Raw genomic sequence first — 14,081 nt, forward strand, 5'->3', positions numbered from 1 at the left:
GCAACGGACACACGATTATTCTGTTCATATGTAGATACCGCAACTGAAACTGAGGTGGTGGTGGCGCTAGTGTCGCCACCATCGCCCTGTCGCTTTTTTTTCTCTTCCCAGACATGGCGGCGTCCTGCAATTCTAGTGTCGAGTTTTGTTCATGCGGTCGACATTTACTGCGTTACCTCGCATTGTGTGTTGTGTGTCGCGGTTACTGACGTAAGCGCAAGTTCTTCACTGAGTATGATCCGCGGCACCGTGCAAGTAGTCTCCAGATGCCGGCCGTGCGACTCCGTTCTCTTCGACTCCTTTGTTCGGTGTGATCGAGGGACGTGATTCATAGCTTTGCAGACCCTCTTTACACCGTGCCCTCTTCAAATGTTTCCACACATCAGTGAGCAGCAGCACCGCAATCCTTACTCGATGACACGCTCTGTGGGCCTGGAAAATGCCTTGACGTTCGAGCACTTCGGGAGCTGTACCGGCGGACAGCCGGACGCGGGTAGCTTGGCCGTTCCTTGCTCTGCGCATCGCTTGAAAACCGGCGGTCATCCTGCAGTGTACGCTGCCAGCGTGCTTTCTTGCCAGAGGTAAGTGATTTTGAATGTTACGTTTCGTACGTTGTCAGTCGTTCTTATTGTAGTATGCGTTGTCGCTGAAGAAAATCGCATAACTTGTTGCTACCACATATCGTTGTTGTGTGCATGGTGCCCGCGCATGGCGTTTGTCCAAGAGCGTAATCAGTAGTTATATAAAGTTTTGGCAATTAGCTCGAGCTCACGCACTGCTCTATGTTAAAATTTGCTGAAAGGAGACATTTTTCTCAGACAGACCACCGTCATGTGTTTTATGCGTGCAGTTTACACTTGTCAACTTACTTGGGGTAAAGCAATGAAATCGAAGCTTGTTTTATTTTTTTTCTTTTGAACGAGCTCTAAAGGTATGATCTCCAGCCACCGTGTTGTGCTATGAGCCGTGAATCAGTACAGTGGGAGAAATAAAGTGTATGTAGGGATATTTTTTAGGCGCGCATTTTGTGCGTCCTTAAGTAACGTGTCCGTGAAAAGCGTTTTGGGTTAGCACTCTTGGACATTGTTTGTCGTGTTTTAAGCAATAGCTAAGGTAGGTTTGCAGAAAATGCAATTTCTGCAGCATGACACTGTATTTAGTTTAGTCACTTTCACCCATTTTTATCCTTTATGCGTGTTCACCTAATTTTGCAAGGCGTACTCCCATCTCAATTTGCTATTGCTTTAGGCACTGTATGTGCGTTCGTGCATTGCAGTTACGTGTGACAGTGCTATTACGTTGAAAATTCGTGAATACGGGGTGTTGCTGGCACCACGTGTTCACGAATTTTTCATCTCTTCAAGCTCCCATCTTACCCTCAACTTCAGTCTTTATTCGATTGGTATTACTTGTCTCCTAACTTCCGCAGCTGTATAGCTTGTGGTAAGCAGTCATTACTGTGTTTACGTGCTAGTGCGTTTATGTAAAAACATTCATACGCTATTCGCGCTCTACTGGTGAGCGATAGGTGGACTGCAGTTTTCCATGACTCTGGAAAGTATCATAAAGCACCACTTAAACAGCGCTGTAATCGTACCCACGAACTAGAGCTCAGGCTCTGTTATGGTACCATAAATTTTAATTTGCTAAAGTATGCTAAATTGCATAAAGTATGCTATAAATGTGCTTGCACATTGTGTATGTTGCTAAGGACAGAAACAAGCCACCCTGCATCTAAGGTAGATAATATGGCACTCACATGGCTTGTTTCGTTGAACGTGCAACGTGGCATAGACCAGGAATGAAGCGCCGTGTCATCCAATTCTCTCACCTATGCCGCATTACACGTTCAGCTGAATATGATAACGTACAAACTCGCTCAACTTCCCGTGTTAATGCACTGACATGGCACAGTGAAACACTGGCATGCGGAGCTTTGTTGGATGTAAAAAGACATGTAGACCACAGAATTTCTGTGCAACACTGGCATGCGGAGCTTTGTTGGATGTAAAAAAACATTTGGACCACAGTAATTCTGCAAACACTCGACAGTTTTCGTCAAGCACAAAGTGTACTTCTCATAAATAATGCTAAGGCAGCAAAGCCCATGCTGTCGACATTCATTCAATAGAATCCATGGGAAAGTGTATTGAGCAGTGATCACATGCATGATGAGGCTTTGAAAATTTCAGATAACATTTATTCACATTTGTTAGATGGGTAATAGTCGAATGCCGATTATAGCATGTGGCTGACAAGGATGTTGTGTGTTATTAGTGAAATATATTGACCTCCCTCATGTTATTTTCTGTCTAACACATAAGCTAATCACTGCATAATGTGTTAGTTCCACTATGCACGAAGTTAAAAATATGAACTGCAGTAGGGTACGGATTTGGCTGGTTGGTGCGTGACTTCACGTAACTTCTACGTGAAGTTAAAAATATCCCTGTATTTGTCAGTCCCATTTATTATTCAGTGTATGGTTTGCGTGAGACCATGCCTGCTTGGCATAACCTCTGAGTTGACTGGTAACAACCTATTACACATCTTTCTCTCAAAGCCTGTCCTACCAGATTTCTTTGGCAACAAACCAGACCAAATTCTCGGCAATGCTTTAACAAAGAAATTGTTGCAGCCGCCTCCCCTGCTGGTGATGACCATATGCAGCCAATGCTGATGTGAACCCGAGTGATGAACAAATGCAGGTAAGCCACAGCTCTGTTGTAAACAATTTTGACATTATTGTGTCACAGATCAAACTTGCGATTTATGTGTGATTACTCACATGTGGTGAGGTTCAATAAGTTTAATTTGCTACGCGCGAACATAGGAACATGTAGGAATATAATGTGGAGTAGGAATCTTTTATAATACGTAGGACATATGTGCCACACATCAACATCAAATTAAAATGCATTTAGATCTGAGGCTGCTTAATACTAAAGTGTGTCGTTTCAGTTCTAGGTCTAGTTTAATCTATAAAACAACCTATATCAGGCACCAAAACAGCCGAATTGGTCAACTCTAGAAACCAGTTACAGTTGTGTGTGCTGTTCCGTGTATCCCTGTGTATCAAGGATTATTCCTGTTTCCATTTGCATGTTAGTAATGGCACCGCCCGCAATTCCTGCATTGATTCAAGGAAATAGGGCCACATACAGGAAATTTGGCTTTCATGTATACACCTTGTACAGCAAAGGGATTTGTGCGTATATTGCTACAGTGTCATAATGAAGATAGCACAGAATACAACACAAATACACACCATGCAGGGCCTAGCCAGAAAATTTTTTAATGGTAGCGGTCTGGCTATACTTCATGTTTTTTGTGGATGTGTTCGTAGTGTGTGTGTGTGTGTTTATATGAACATGCAGCATTTCAAAATTTTGAGGGAGCTTGAAATCCCTCCTCCAGTTATGACAATCACGCCATGACTTGTGATGTTTTGTGCAATATTTCATTATTTTTTTGCTGTTTTCAGTTCAACATGTGTGAACGTTCCTGGAGCACCATTTTGAAGCTTTCCTACATATTCAAAGTTAGGTGGTGTTCTCACGGCGCTCTCTTTTTATAATGCTACAGCACTTTTGGGCAATACAAGAAGCACAATTACACACTCTATCGACCCTTGTAGCATTTTCCTTCTCATTGTGAACCAAGTAGGCTTGCAGTCAATCCTTGCTTTTGTTGTTGCATTGAACGTCACACATGGCTCTGAACATTCTCTCCTAGAGTTGAATTCGTGGTACTTTGGCGACACCTCATGCTAGCGCAGAGATACCCGTGGCATAAATGCATTTGTTGCAAATAGGCACACAAACAATGCTTCCTGAGGCGTACAGTGCCTATCCATACTTTGTACACACATCTTCAAAGCCATATGATTTTTTTCACGAATGCCAAGTGGAACTCGACAAAGAGATTCCTCCTATTGCAGTCTGCCTGGTACCAGTGAGTGGCACGATGGTGAATCTGTACCATACTATGAACGTCTTTAGCGACGTTCAGGTTAGGGTTTTCCGGAACACGTAATTGCGCAAGCGTGCGAGAAGATGCGCAAACACCTAAAAACAAATGGAACGCAGCCTGGGAATAATGAGCGGACCGCCAGAGCAAGAAAGTACACGGTGATACCGTACACTCACCGAGTGGCACACGGTTTAAAAAACGTGGCCAAAAGATATGGCGTTGACGTAGTTTTCTCATCTCTCATAAGCTGGTGTCCATTTGCGCAAAGGTACAGCAAAGCATTGGCAGGCAGAGGAACGACAGGGAAAGTGTTCCTGGCAACTGTGCAATTAACACACCTACCACAATACAGATTGCAAGGAGGCCATAGTGTACCAAATACCGTTATCATGCGGAAAAACTTACATTGGCCAAAGCGGAAGATGCGTTAACGTTCGTCTTCGTGAACACGAACGATCATTGACAGAAACAAAGCCATTTTCTCTCGCCGCTCATTGCCACGAATGCGGCTGCGCACCTTCTTCTGTGACACAATGATTTTATCGCATCATAAGAACAGGTAGCAAGGGAAGTGATCGAGGCGTTCCACATTAGAAGAAAAGGAGATATGTGTGTTAGCATGCCATCGATTTCGCTGAGTGACTCAGAATTTTTACCTTTGCAGCACCTGCAGAGTATGATACCTGCTTTGTTTGCTTTTACTTGCCTGAGACTTGTTTGGGTCTTTTTCGCTTTTGGTGTTTTTTAGTTGTTGTTTTGTTGTTGCACATCACCTATATATATGCGTGTCTTTCCTAATAAACTTTAGTTGCGAGTCAGCGCCTGTCCTGTGCCTTCTTTTACTTCGTCGTCGTCTCGTGAGCGCTGTTCCACAAAGTTGAACGCATACCAACTCGCTCAAGCTTCCATACTATGAACTTCTTTAGCGCCGAAATTCGATCAAGGATGGAGATACCCTGTTAGAATCTATACAGCCAGGCTAAACTTTTTTTAATGCATTGAGTGACACGTGCCAAGGGATGTGGATTTGTTGAGTTTGACATCCCAGAAAATTAACAGTAGCACATTTGTTCTTATAAAATGGTATTTTCGGTGGCCTCGAACCAAGCATTGCTGAGAAAACACATTCCACAAATACACAGCAGCAATGCACAGCAGGGTGATTCCACGAGAGATCAAACATGCCTGTCTGGTCGATATTTTTGTTTTGCCTGGGTTTTTGTGTTATGTGGGCACACTCAAAGTGCAGTGAACCGAAAATTTTATTTCCAAGAAACGCTCCCAGAGTGGCAAAAAAATACTTGAAGGTGGCGGTGCGGGCCTCTTGTTTTTGCTCACGGCAATGTTTTCGGATTTCACGGCAGAATTTAACGCGAACTATGAATGACGTGTTGAAAATTTTTTCCTGGTTTTAAAATGCAATACTGTGAATTATATCCATGCATTTTTTATGCCGTTCTCAAAAGGAAGAAAATGTGAAAAAAATGGCAAACACGGTCGAAATAAAAAAAGTGTGCTAAGCTTGAGGCACCTTGGCGCCTTTCCTATTTCAAACAGAAATTTCAAAACAGTGTAAATATGGAAAAGAACCTTTGCAACATTAATATGGAAGATCATTTTTTTACGGGCAATGCAAAAAAGAAAAAAATAGTTAAAGAAGCGAGTTTTTTCAAAAAATAAAAAATCGGTCTGAATTTTGACGACAATTTTTTATTGAAGAGCGCTTCTGTCAATGAACACACAGTTTTAATATCATATGTCCTCATTTGCTTTGTTCACGAGATATAACGGTTTAAAATGACCCTTGCTGTGTGTGGTCACTTTAGTGCGACTGATGGTTATCAGCTTGCATTGTGCGTAAATCTCAGTTTTAATTATTACTCTGATGCAGCAAAACCATGCTCTGGTGGCTGTTCGTCAAAAAAATATGTTCTCAGATTTTATTGGTGCCTAGCGTATGCAAAAGTGGGCTGCTGCCGCCCTCTAGAAGGTGAATAGGACTCTTTGTGGAACAATTTGGAGTCAATAACTATATCATTTTTAAGTAGTGTCAAAACAATGCAACAATTCAGCTTTATGAGAATGCACATTCAGGCACTGCAGGAATGACCATTCTTTTAAGATATGGTGTCATTTTATAGGCTAAGCGATGAGTCACTCTAAAAGGAGAGGGCAAGCAAAGGTTATTGCCTTGAAATGCTGTTATGAGATGGGCATCACTGTAGTTGTCCGCCGCCGCCGCCGCGCCCGCCGCCGCTGCCGCCGCCGCCGCCCGCCGCCGCCGCCGCCGCCGCCGCCGGTGTCCGTAACCAGTTTCGCTTCTTGTTCTTGTATTGGGAGCCCAGTTCTGAGCCATAATCTGAAAATGCTAAGTTCCTATACAGGGCTTCATGTCGGGAGGGCAATTACTATGCGTACAAGCGTAAAGGCGTCAGCAACAGCTGTAACTCTTCATCTTATACACTCTTTTTATGAAACTCGCTCTGTTATTGAAATGTGAATGCAAAAAATGGAATTTGACTAGCATGATACATTCCTCATGGGCTCAGACAATGCAATGGCATTACTTGCCAATAGCTGTGTTCTTCGCTCCCCCCCCGCCCCCCCGTTTTGTTCAAGTATACAGTCCTAAAAAACAAAAAATAAATCAAAAATTATGTGCATATTCGTGTAGCTGGTGCCTACGAATAATAGAAAAGGTGGGTACCTTTTTGTCAATAGAGAGGCGCATTTACATCGCTCTACATGTTGCATTATTGCCCCAGACATGATGAAATGCCCATCAAAACAACATGTCTTTTGCGACTCACTTCTGCGGAATCTGTGTGGAGGAAGCGTAATAATGAAATACAGTTTTCTCGTTCAAAAAAAGCTATGTTTGTCTAGATAATTGTGCCTTACATTTTATTTTGCTGATATTTGTTAACCACATTTGCATGATTGCAGTGCACAACTCAATCAGTAGTGTGCTTGATTGGGACTGCACTGGTTGGTGCAATATAAAAGGCAATGAAACAGCATTAGACAAGATGTGAAGATGACACACACGCCACTAGGAAACAAGGCAGTCAGAGCCAATGTGAACACTTTTCTAGGTCTTTGGCCTAAAATGAAGTATATGCAATAGCAACCTCCTCTCTACTAATACATATAAGCGAACGCAAAGAAAACTGGTGGCGTGGCCGACGTATCATTTTATTTTTGATTCAACAAACCTGGAAATACATAATTTTGCGCTTCTTCTGTTGACTATGTCATTGCACTGTCGTAAGCAGCTATCTTGGCAAGGGGGTTTAATAAAACTGTTCACCATGCTCGTCAACTTTGTCTCGGGTATTTAGCTGACAGAGAGCGATAGCTTGAGCCATTTTCACAGCTGATTGGGGAAGTCATGTATGTACTGTTGATCATCATTCAAAGCCGCATAACCTTTATATGTCATCGACGTTTGTAAATATTAATCGTCTCACAGTGCCAGATGAAGTGCATTTATAAAGTTTATTGCCCAGGTATTGTTATAAATAGTTGCATGCAGATAACCTAAGTAGGTAACAGCCAAAATGCATTCTCACACACTGACGATGCATCTTGTCAAATTTACTTATGTTTGTAGCTTGTGGATGCTTCAAGAATTATTTCTTGGAAACTTTTAAAATATCTGACTAGCAGCTTATACGAGCTCGTGCTTTTTAACCTATATGCATTTTTATAGTAAAAATGTATTATTTGTATTGTTTTGTTTAATATTTTGTATTGCGTTTTTGCTCTAGATCTGCAAAGGAGCTGTCCTGAGGCACCATGCTTACTCAAGTCATGCAGCGAGAGTCAGGTAAGTGTTATGTTTCACCTTCCTGCAGCTGTGTTCGTGGTTCACTTGCAAAACTGTCATATTTTCATGAATTAGCAATGTGGGGACATTTTCTTCAAGACTGCGGTTGAGCAGCAAATGGTCGTGCCACTCTTCACCATCTTAAATGAAGGTAGGCATGCAAACACGGGCACAAGAGAGAAATCGGGACAACAGAATTGCTGACTAACAGCTGAAGAAATGCAGAGCGGCTGAAAAGAAGGTAGACACAGACACTCACCTGCACACGGGCATGGTGCGACACTTATTAATCTGGTAGATGTGGGGCTTTACGTGAGAGAAATGTTAGGCATTTGATTCATTCTTTATACAAGTTATTCGACGGCTGCCTCAACATGCACTTCCACTGGTATTAATGTGCCAGGCATATCGATACTAGCGAATAGTAGCTTGCATTCATTCGAATTTTGGTGTGCATATACACCCTCGACAATGCAAAAATAAGTGTGTTAGCCACTGGTTTACGACCTCTTACGTTCCGTTAATCTCTGAATAACACAGCAGCCCCATCTGTCCTATGTAGAAACAGCCACAGCTTACAAAGAACTTTATAAACCAGAGCTACACAGCAATCAGTAAACTAGTGGGTGTGTCTTGCAAAAAACATATTTGAGTCTGCCTTTTGTCTATTCCCGGCTCATTCTTTCTCAGTACAGTGGCGCAAATCTTACCTGGCCCATTGGCAGCCATAAGGGCAACATTAATGCCTTATCTACTTCTCACTTTCTTTAGCCTATGAGATAAGCACTGAATGTAAGGAACACCTAAGACACGCTTGTTACTATTGCTTTCTGCAACCACGTTCAGACGTACAAAATGTGCTTCTTTAAACATTGAGCTACCGAGGCTACTACAATGCAAGAATGACCTACATCTAATAGATGCCTAACCAGTTCATTAAAGCTGGTGTTCATTGTGTGCACACAGGACTTGGTGAGAAAATACTTATGGCATGACACAGCAATGCCAGTACTATTCCTTAGAAACTTAGAATGCTTGGATGAGAAGTTGAACAGTAGTTTGGAAGATCTAGGAGCATACTGCCATCACACGTGGTTCCCACAGAAACACTAAGGTAATGTCCTGAAATTGTACTATTCTGTCATTATTCTGAGCCAATTATTTAGAAAGGTTCAGCCCTCGTTCAATCACATGAAATTGTCTATTCACTGAGGTAACCACGGTTTCAAGTTTATCACCGCTACAAAAAATTATCAATCATGTAATTGTCTACGTAATGAAAAACCTCAATAATATATTTACCTAAGGCCTCCTCCTAAGCGATTTGTCAACTGTGCTAAGGTATAAATCAGTGAGAATTGGGGCATCTTTAAATCAATGCAAGTTCAATTCTGCGCATGTTACGCTTACTTGATATTTTGTTGTGGTTACCAATTTGAATCCATGGTTACCTCAATGATTCAACAATTTGAGTTAAATGGAGGATGGCCAAAGTTTACTGAAGTATTGCTTCAGAATGATAGTATACAAACTTTAGGCATTTCCATTAGCATTTCAGGAAAACCAACGTTTGTTAGCAGTATTCTTCTGGAGCTTCAATACTGTTGTCAAACTTCAACTCCAAGCATTCAAAGCTTAGAAAAAAACGCTATTTTCATGTCATGCTTTAACTCATCTCTCACCAGTCTGTACACAAAATGAAGGCCAGCTTTAACGCACAGGTTACGCATCCATTAGATGCAGGTTATCCTAGATTTCGCAGTAGCCACTGTCACTGAACGTTTAAAGAAGCTGATTGTGTCACGTGCAAACATGGATGCAAAAATTAACTAGTAACAAGCGTGCCTTAGGTATTCTTTACACTCATTGCTTATGTCACAGGCTAAAGAAAGTGAGAAGTGCATACCAGTGTCAATGCTGTCTTTACGGCTGCCAATAAGCTACGTAAGATTTGCGCCACCTTGCAGAGAAAGAATAAACAGATAATAGACAAAACGTGCACTAACATTCATTTTGTAGAACACATCAGCAAATTTACCGATTGCGGTACAAGGTGTGGTATAATGTTTCTCTTCGCTGTTGCTGCTTCTCCAAAGAGCAAATGGGCCGCTATGTTTACCAGAGATTAACGAAACATCAGGAGTCATAAACTAGAGGTTTACCATCTAATATAATCTTGCATTGTCGAGAGTGTAAAGTGCAAGCCAAAATTAAATGAATGCGTAGTTTCATACAACAGTGGAAGTGTAAAAACCTGTAATGGTAGAAGCTTGGCATATCGATAGTAGTGGAACCGCATGTGTGAGCCATCTGTCAGCTGACTTGCATGACGAAGAAATCAGATTCCTGAAGTGTTATCTCTCACGTAAAGCTCCAAGTGTGCCGGATTGATAAGTGTCTCCCTATCCACTGCTCATGCGTGTAAAGGTATTTGTGTCCACTTTCTTTTCCACCACTGTATGCCTCTTCATTTGTTTGCTGGTGTTTGTGTTGGACCCCACTTCTTTCTTGTGCCTGCGTTTGCATGCCTACCTTTCGTTTCAAGGATGAATCATTACCAATTTGTTCAGCTTTCTGTCATTCTAAATATTCTTCACCAGCTTTGAATAGGTTGAACATGAGTCCCAGTATTGCCGTACGAACTGCAGACATGATGCCGAGCACGTGTGGTAGCCTTTGACTGCATGTGAAGCCCAAGATTTCTGTGTCATCATTGCAGGCACTTATGAATAAGTTTCTAGCCAGCACATCTGCCCTCATCAAAAACAGCAGGAGAAATCTGCCTATTAGTACCTTGTAACTGCAAAATAATCCAGATCTCGGAGTTCGGTTATTGTTCACAGTCATCTATTTGAAATGAATTGCAGGGTTGGGCATAACCTCGGAACTTATACATTTGTGTGAAATTTGTGTGAAGACATCATCCCAGCCATACGTCACTGTAGATCCACAGTAAACAGGCAAAATTCAACAAATGCACCTGCAAAGATCTGAAAGGTGTTCTGAAAACACAGTAATGCCGAGGCTTTTTGTAAGAAATGTTGTCTGTATACATATCATGATAATAAATGAAAGGGTAGCAGGATTGCATTGTCACACAAACTTGGTGATGTTTAAGAATGGTCGACGAAGTATACGTTCTGGTTGATCATTTGATACACTAGACAAGAACGAAGAAGAGGACCAAACAACACCAGCAAAATTTCATGATGATCAGTACCACCTTGCCCAACTGTCAGTTCTGATGGTGCCCTGATTAGAATTCTTTTGGTCAGTAGATGATTACCTTTATTTATTGAGTGCTGAGGGTTCGAGACTACGGCAAAATGCACTCACTTTCTACGAAAAAAAGTGATGCTAGTATTTGAACGTCACGTCTGCTGTTCTGAGCAATGATGGCACCCAATTTGGGGACCCAAGCATATAGGTCAGTGGCTGCTACACATGCTGGACATAAGCATCTGTTAGGCCAATTATATACTTCAGTTTGGCCCATTCAGTGCTGGTGACAAATGGCATCAATGTTTGTTGCCTAGACCTGTGTTGAATATTGAACAATATGCTGTGGCCATTTGCATCTCTGCCATTGTCTCAGACTGATTTTGTCACATTTTCCCGTAGTTGCCATTATTTTTATCGGCACTCAGCGAGTATGCTTCTATTGTTCTGACGAAGAGGACGGAAAGCAATAGGCGAGCCCAGTTTTCGTTAAACACTACCATATGAAAAAAACAAGTAATGGATTCAAAGAAAGCATGGGAAAAACAATTTAAACCTCTTTTAATTGCTCTTTATGGAAATTTGATTTCATTCTTATGCTGCAGCATTCACAGCGATACAGTTAAACAGCACACTTATGAATAATGAAATTTGTAAGGTATGGCCTACCAGAGTAATCTATTTATTTGAGTATAAGTACTCATTAGTCTCACATTGTGTTTGAGCATAGGAATATGAACAAAAAATATAAACAATTAAAACCGTACACCTTACTTGGATGACGTGGTGCTGTGCCTGTCCTCCACAAAGTTTTCTATAAACTTTCATGCCTTCCCATCGTGCCAAAAAAGGAAAGTTCTGCACGCAGCGCATTCACGCACACTAACGCAACACGCCTCACACCATCTTGGACGTGAAGGACGTTAGCACACATTGTAGCTTTTTTTCTGTGCTGTTTCGCTTAGATTTGCAAACTCAAGTGCCAGTGCACTTGTATTGGCAACAAACAATCTTTAGTGAATTGCATCTGATGCCAAACATATGTGTATGTGTATTTGTGTATGTGTATTGTCAAGTCTATTACAAGAGGAGGAGGAATAAACTTTTATTGAGACCAGCAATTTGTTTGGAAATGAAAAAGTTATTTCGAGGAGTGTCTCCCCTTAAAGGACCTAAGGGAAACCTTAGATCAGTTTAGACAAATAAATTATTATTTAAGGTCTGTAATGTCATTATTTTACTTTCATAGGTAAATAAGTAGAAGGAGGAAATGAAGGGCCAGTGTTCACTTCTTGAATTTCATGCTAAAACTCACCACATACAGGTAAACATGAATGTTGCGAAGATCACGTCTTTTGGTATTTTGGCCACACTGGTCGCTAAAATTCTGTGAACCTTATGTTAAGATTTGGGTCCTGTAGGAACACAATGTAAGATTATTGCCCGTAGCAGGCGCTGGCAAAATCTGATGTCACGGAGAGCTGGTGTGGGAACGTCTATGCAGCAATCGCCTCATGTATCGTCTTTTTGCGCATTGTCTTGCTAGCCAATGCCAGAAAGCAGAGCTAGTTGGTAGGTATTGATGATAAATGATGGTAGGCATGCACCACGGACACAGGAAAGAAGTTGGGACAACACAAACGCCGACTAAACTTTGTTCGTCTAGTCGGTTAGTCAGCATTTGTGTTGTCCTGACTTCTCTCTTGTGTTCTAGTTTGGCATGCCTACCGTCTTTCATGAATCGCCTGCCAAGCATCTTCTCGCGTAAAAGAGTGTGGCGTTGGTACTCTGAAGTTGTTTTGCACTAAATGACAGAAGTTGTTGTTCTCTTTAAAATCTTTTTAAAACCCGTTTCCTACCACAGACGATCTGAGGGTTTGTACACGGTTTGTACTGCTCCTACCGAAGAACTGGGCTCGTCCACGCTGAAAGAAGCGTTTGCGTGCGCTGCAATTAAGATACTCTGATTCAGTTGCTGCGCTGTCTTTGACTTACACAGATAGTGCAGTAAAAAATATAAAAACACGCTCAAAGCATGCATTTATTGAGTACAGGCGGGATTCTCGCAGCTTGAATTAGAAAAGGGTGTACGTGCGCGAGTGCGGCAACAGCTTTGTTCAGCTTGTTCGCTTAAGTTTTGTGGAACGAAGAATATCATGCCCCTGCAGTGGTGGCAGCGACTACACAGAGTATTTTTTTTTTCTAAATCCTCAGATTCGGATGACCACCGAATCTCACGTATCGACAGTGCACGGCAATAGTTGTAAAGAAACCTCCAACGTCACGACGCATCCAGGGCTTTTTTACGGGCTTCCTTTTCCCTGCACATTATTATTTTTTTAATTTCAAAGACATTTTCTGCACCAAAGACTGAATAAAAATTAGGGCACCTCTGTGTTGCAGGGCAGTGAAGCCAATCTTCCGCATACTTTCAAAAAATATTTTTCTTTATTCTTGCGAATAAAGTGCCTTTAAAAAGTTTTTTAGTTGTTTCGGGACACGTGAAATCAAATGGGCAAATAAAAAAAATGCTATTTTATAGTTTTTAACAAAAAACGTCGGTAGGGAAAGAGTGGTTGCTTGCATATTTTAGTCAAAGATGGCTGGCATAAGAAAAAAGCGACATGGAGTCTCAAAGCACACGCGAGGACATCCGTTGACGTACTTTGTAGCTAATTGGGTTTGCACACCAGCCTTGGCAATCAGCTATGTACTAGAACGTTACGGACATGTGGACTGATACATGCTGCCTTTATTTGACTTGATATGGTTTAAGCCTTTGGTCAAAGTTATTGCAACTGGTTTCATTGATGTTATTGCTCCAAATTTAGCAAAAGCAGTTTATTGTTTTTATTCAATTCTGTTCTAGCATGCCTGGAAAAGTACTTCAAAAGCACACCCAATCTGGCTGACTGCACTACCTCAAGAAACTGCCTTTCTACTATCTGCAAGTTCCTAAGAAGCTACTTTATGAAGCAAGCCAGCAGGGCGTACGTGTTAGGCATGGCAGCACGGAGAACAAATAAACGAGTATTTGGTGCAAGATGCATTCATTGATTCC

General features: G+C 41.6%; 1 protein-coding gene and 1 long non-coding RNA gene across 3 annotated transcripts in view; both read left to right on the forward strand.

Moving 5' to 3' along the window:
* The window catches only part of LOC125759454 (ryanodine receptor-like), a 281,891-nt gene that overhangs the window by 88,865 nt on the left and 178,945 nt on the right, over window positions 1–14,081 (forward strand). The window lies entirely within an intron of this gene.
* Window positions 165–13,913, forward strand: LOC119402032 (uncharacterized). 2 transcript variants are annotated; one of them, XR_005185605.2, is made up of 4 exons: window positions 165–581; window positions 2,639–2,708; window positions 7,743–7,801; window positions 13,890–13,913. It is a non-coding gene; the product is annotated as an uncharacterized LOC119402032 (long non-coding RNA). The 2 variants fall into 2 exon arrangements; XR_007417135.1 differs by lacking the exon at window positions 13,890–13,913 and adding an exon at window positions 12,885–12,894 and having other exon boundaries at window positions 166–581.

This window comes from Rhipicephalus sanguineus, chromosome 8 (assembly GCF_013339695.2).
Source record: "Rhipicephalus sanguineus isolate Rsan-2018 chromosome 8, BIME_Rsan_1.4, whole genome shotgun sequence".
NCBI lineage: Eukaryota > Metazoa > Arthropoda > Arachnida > Ixodida > Ixodidae > Rhipicephalus > Rhipicephalus sanguineus.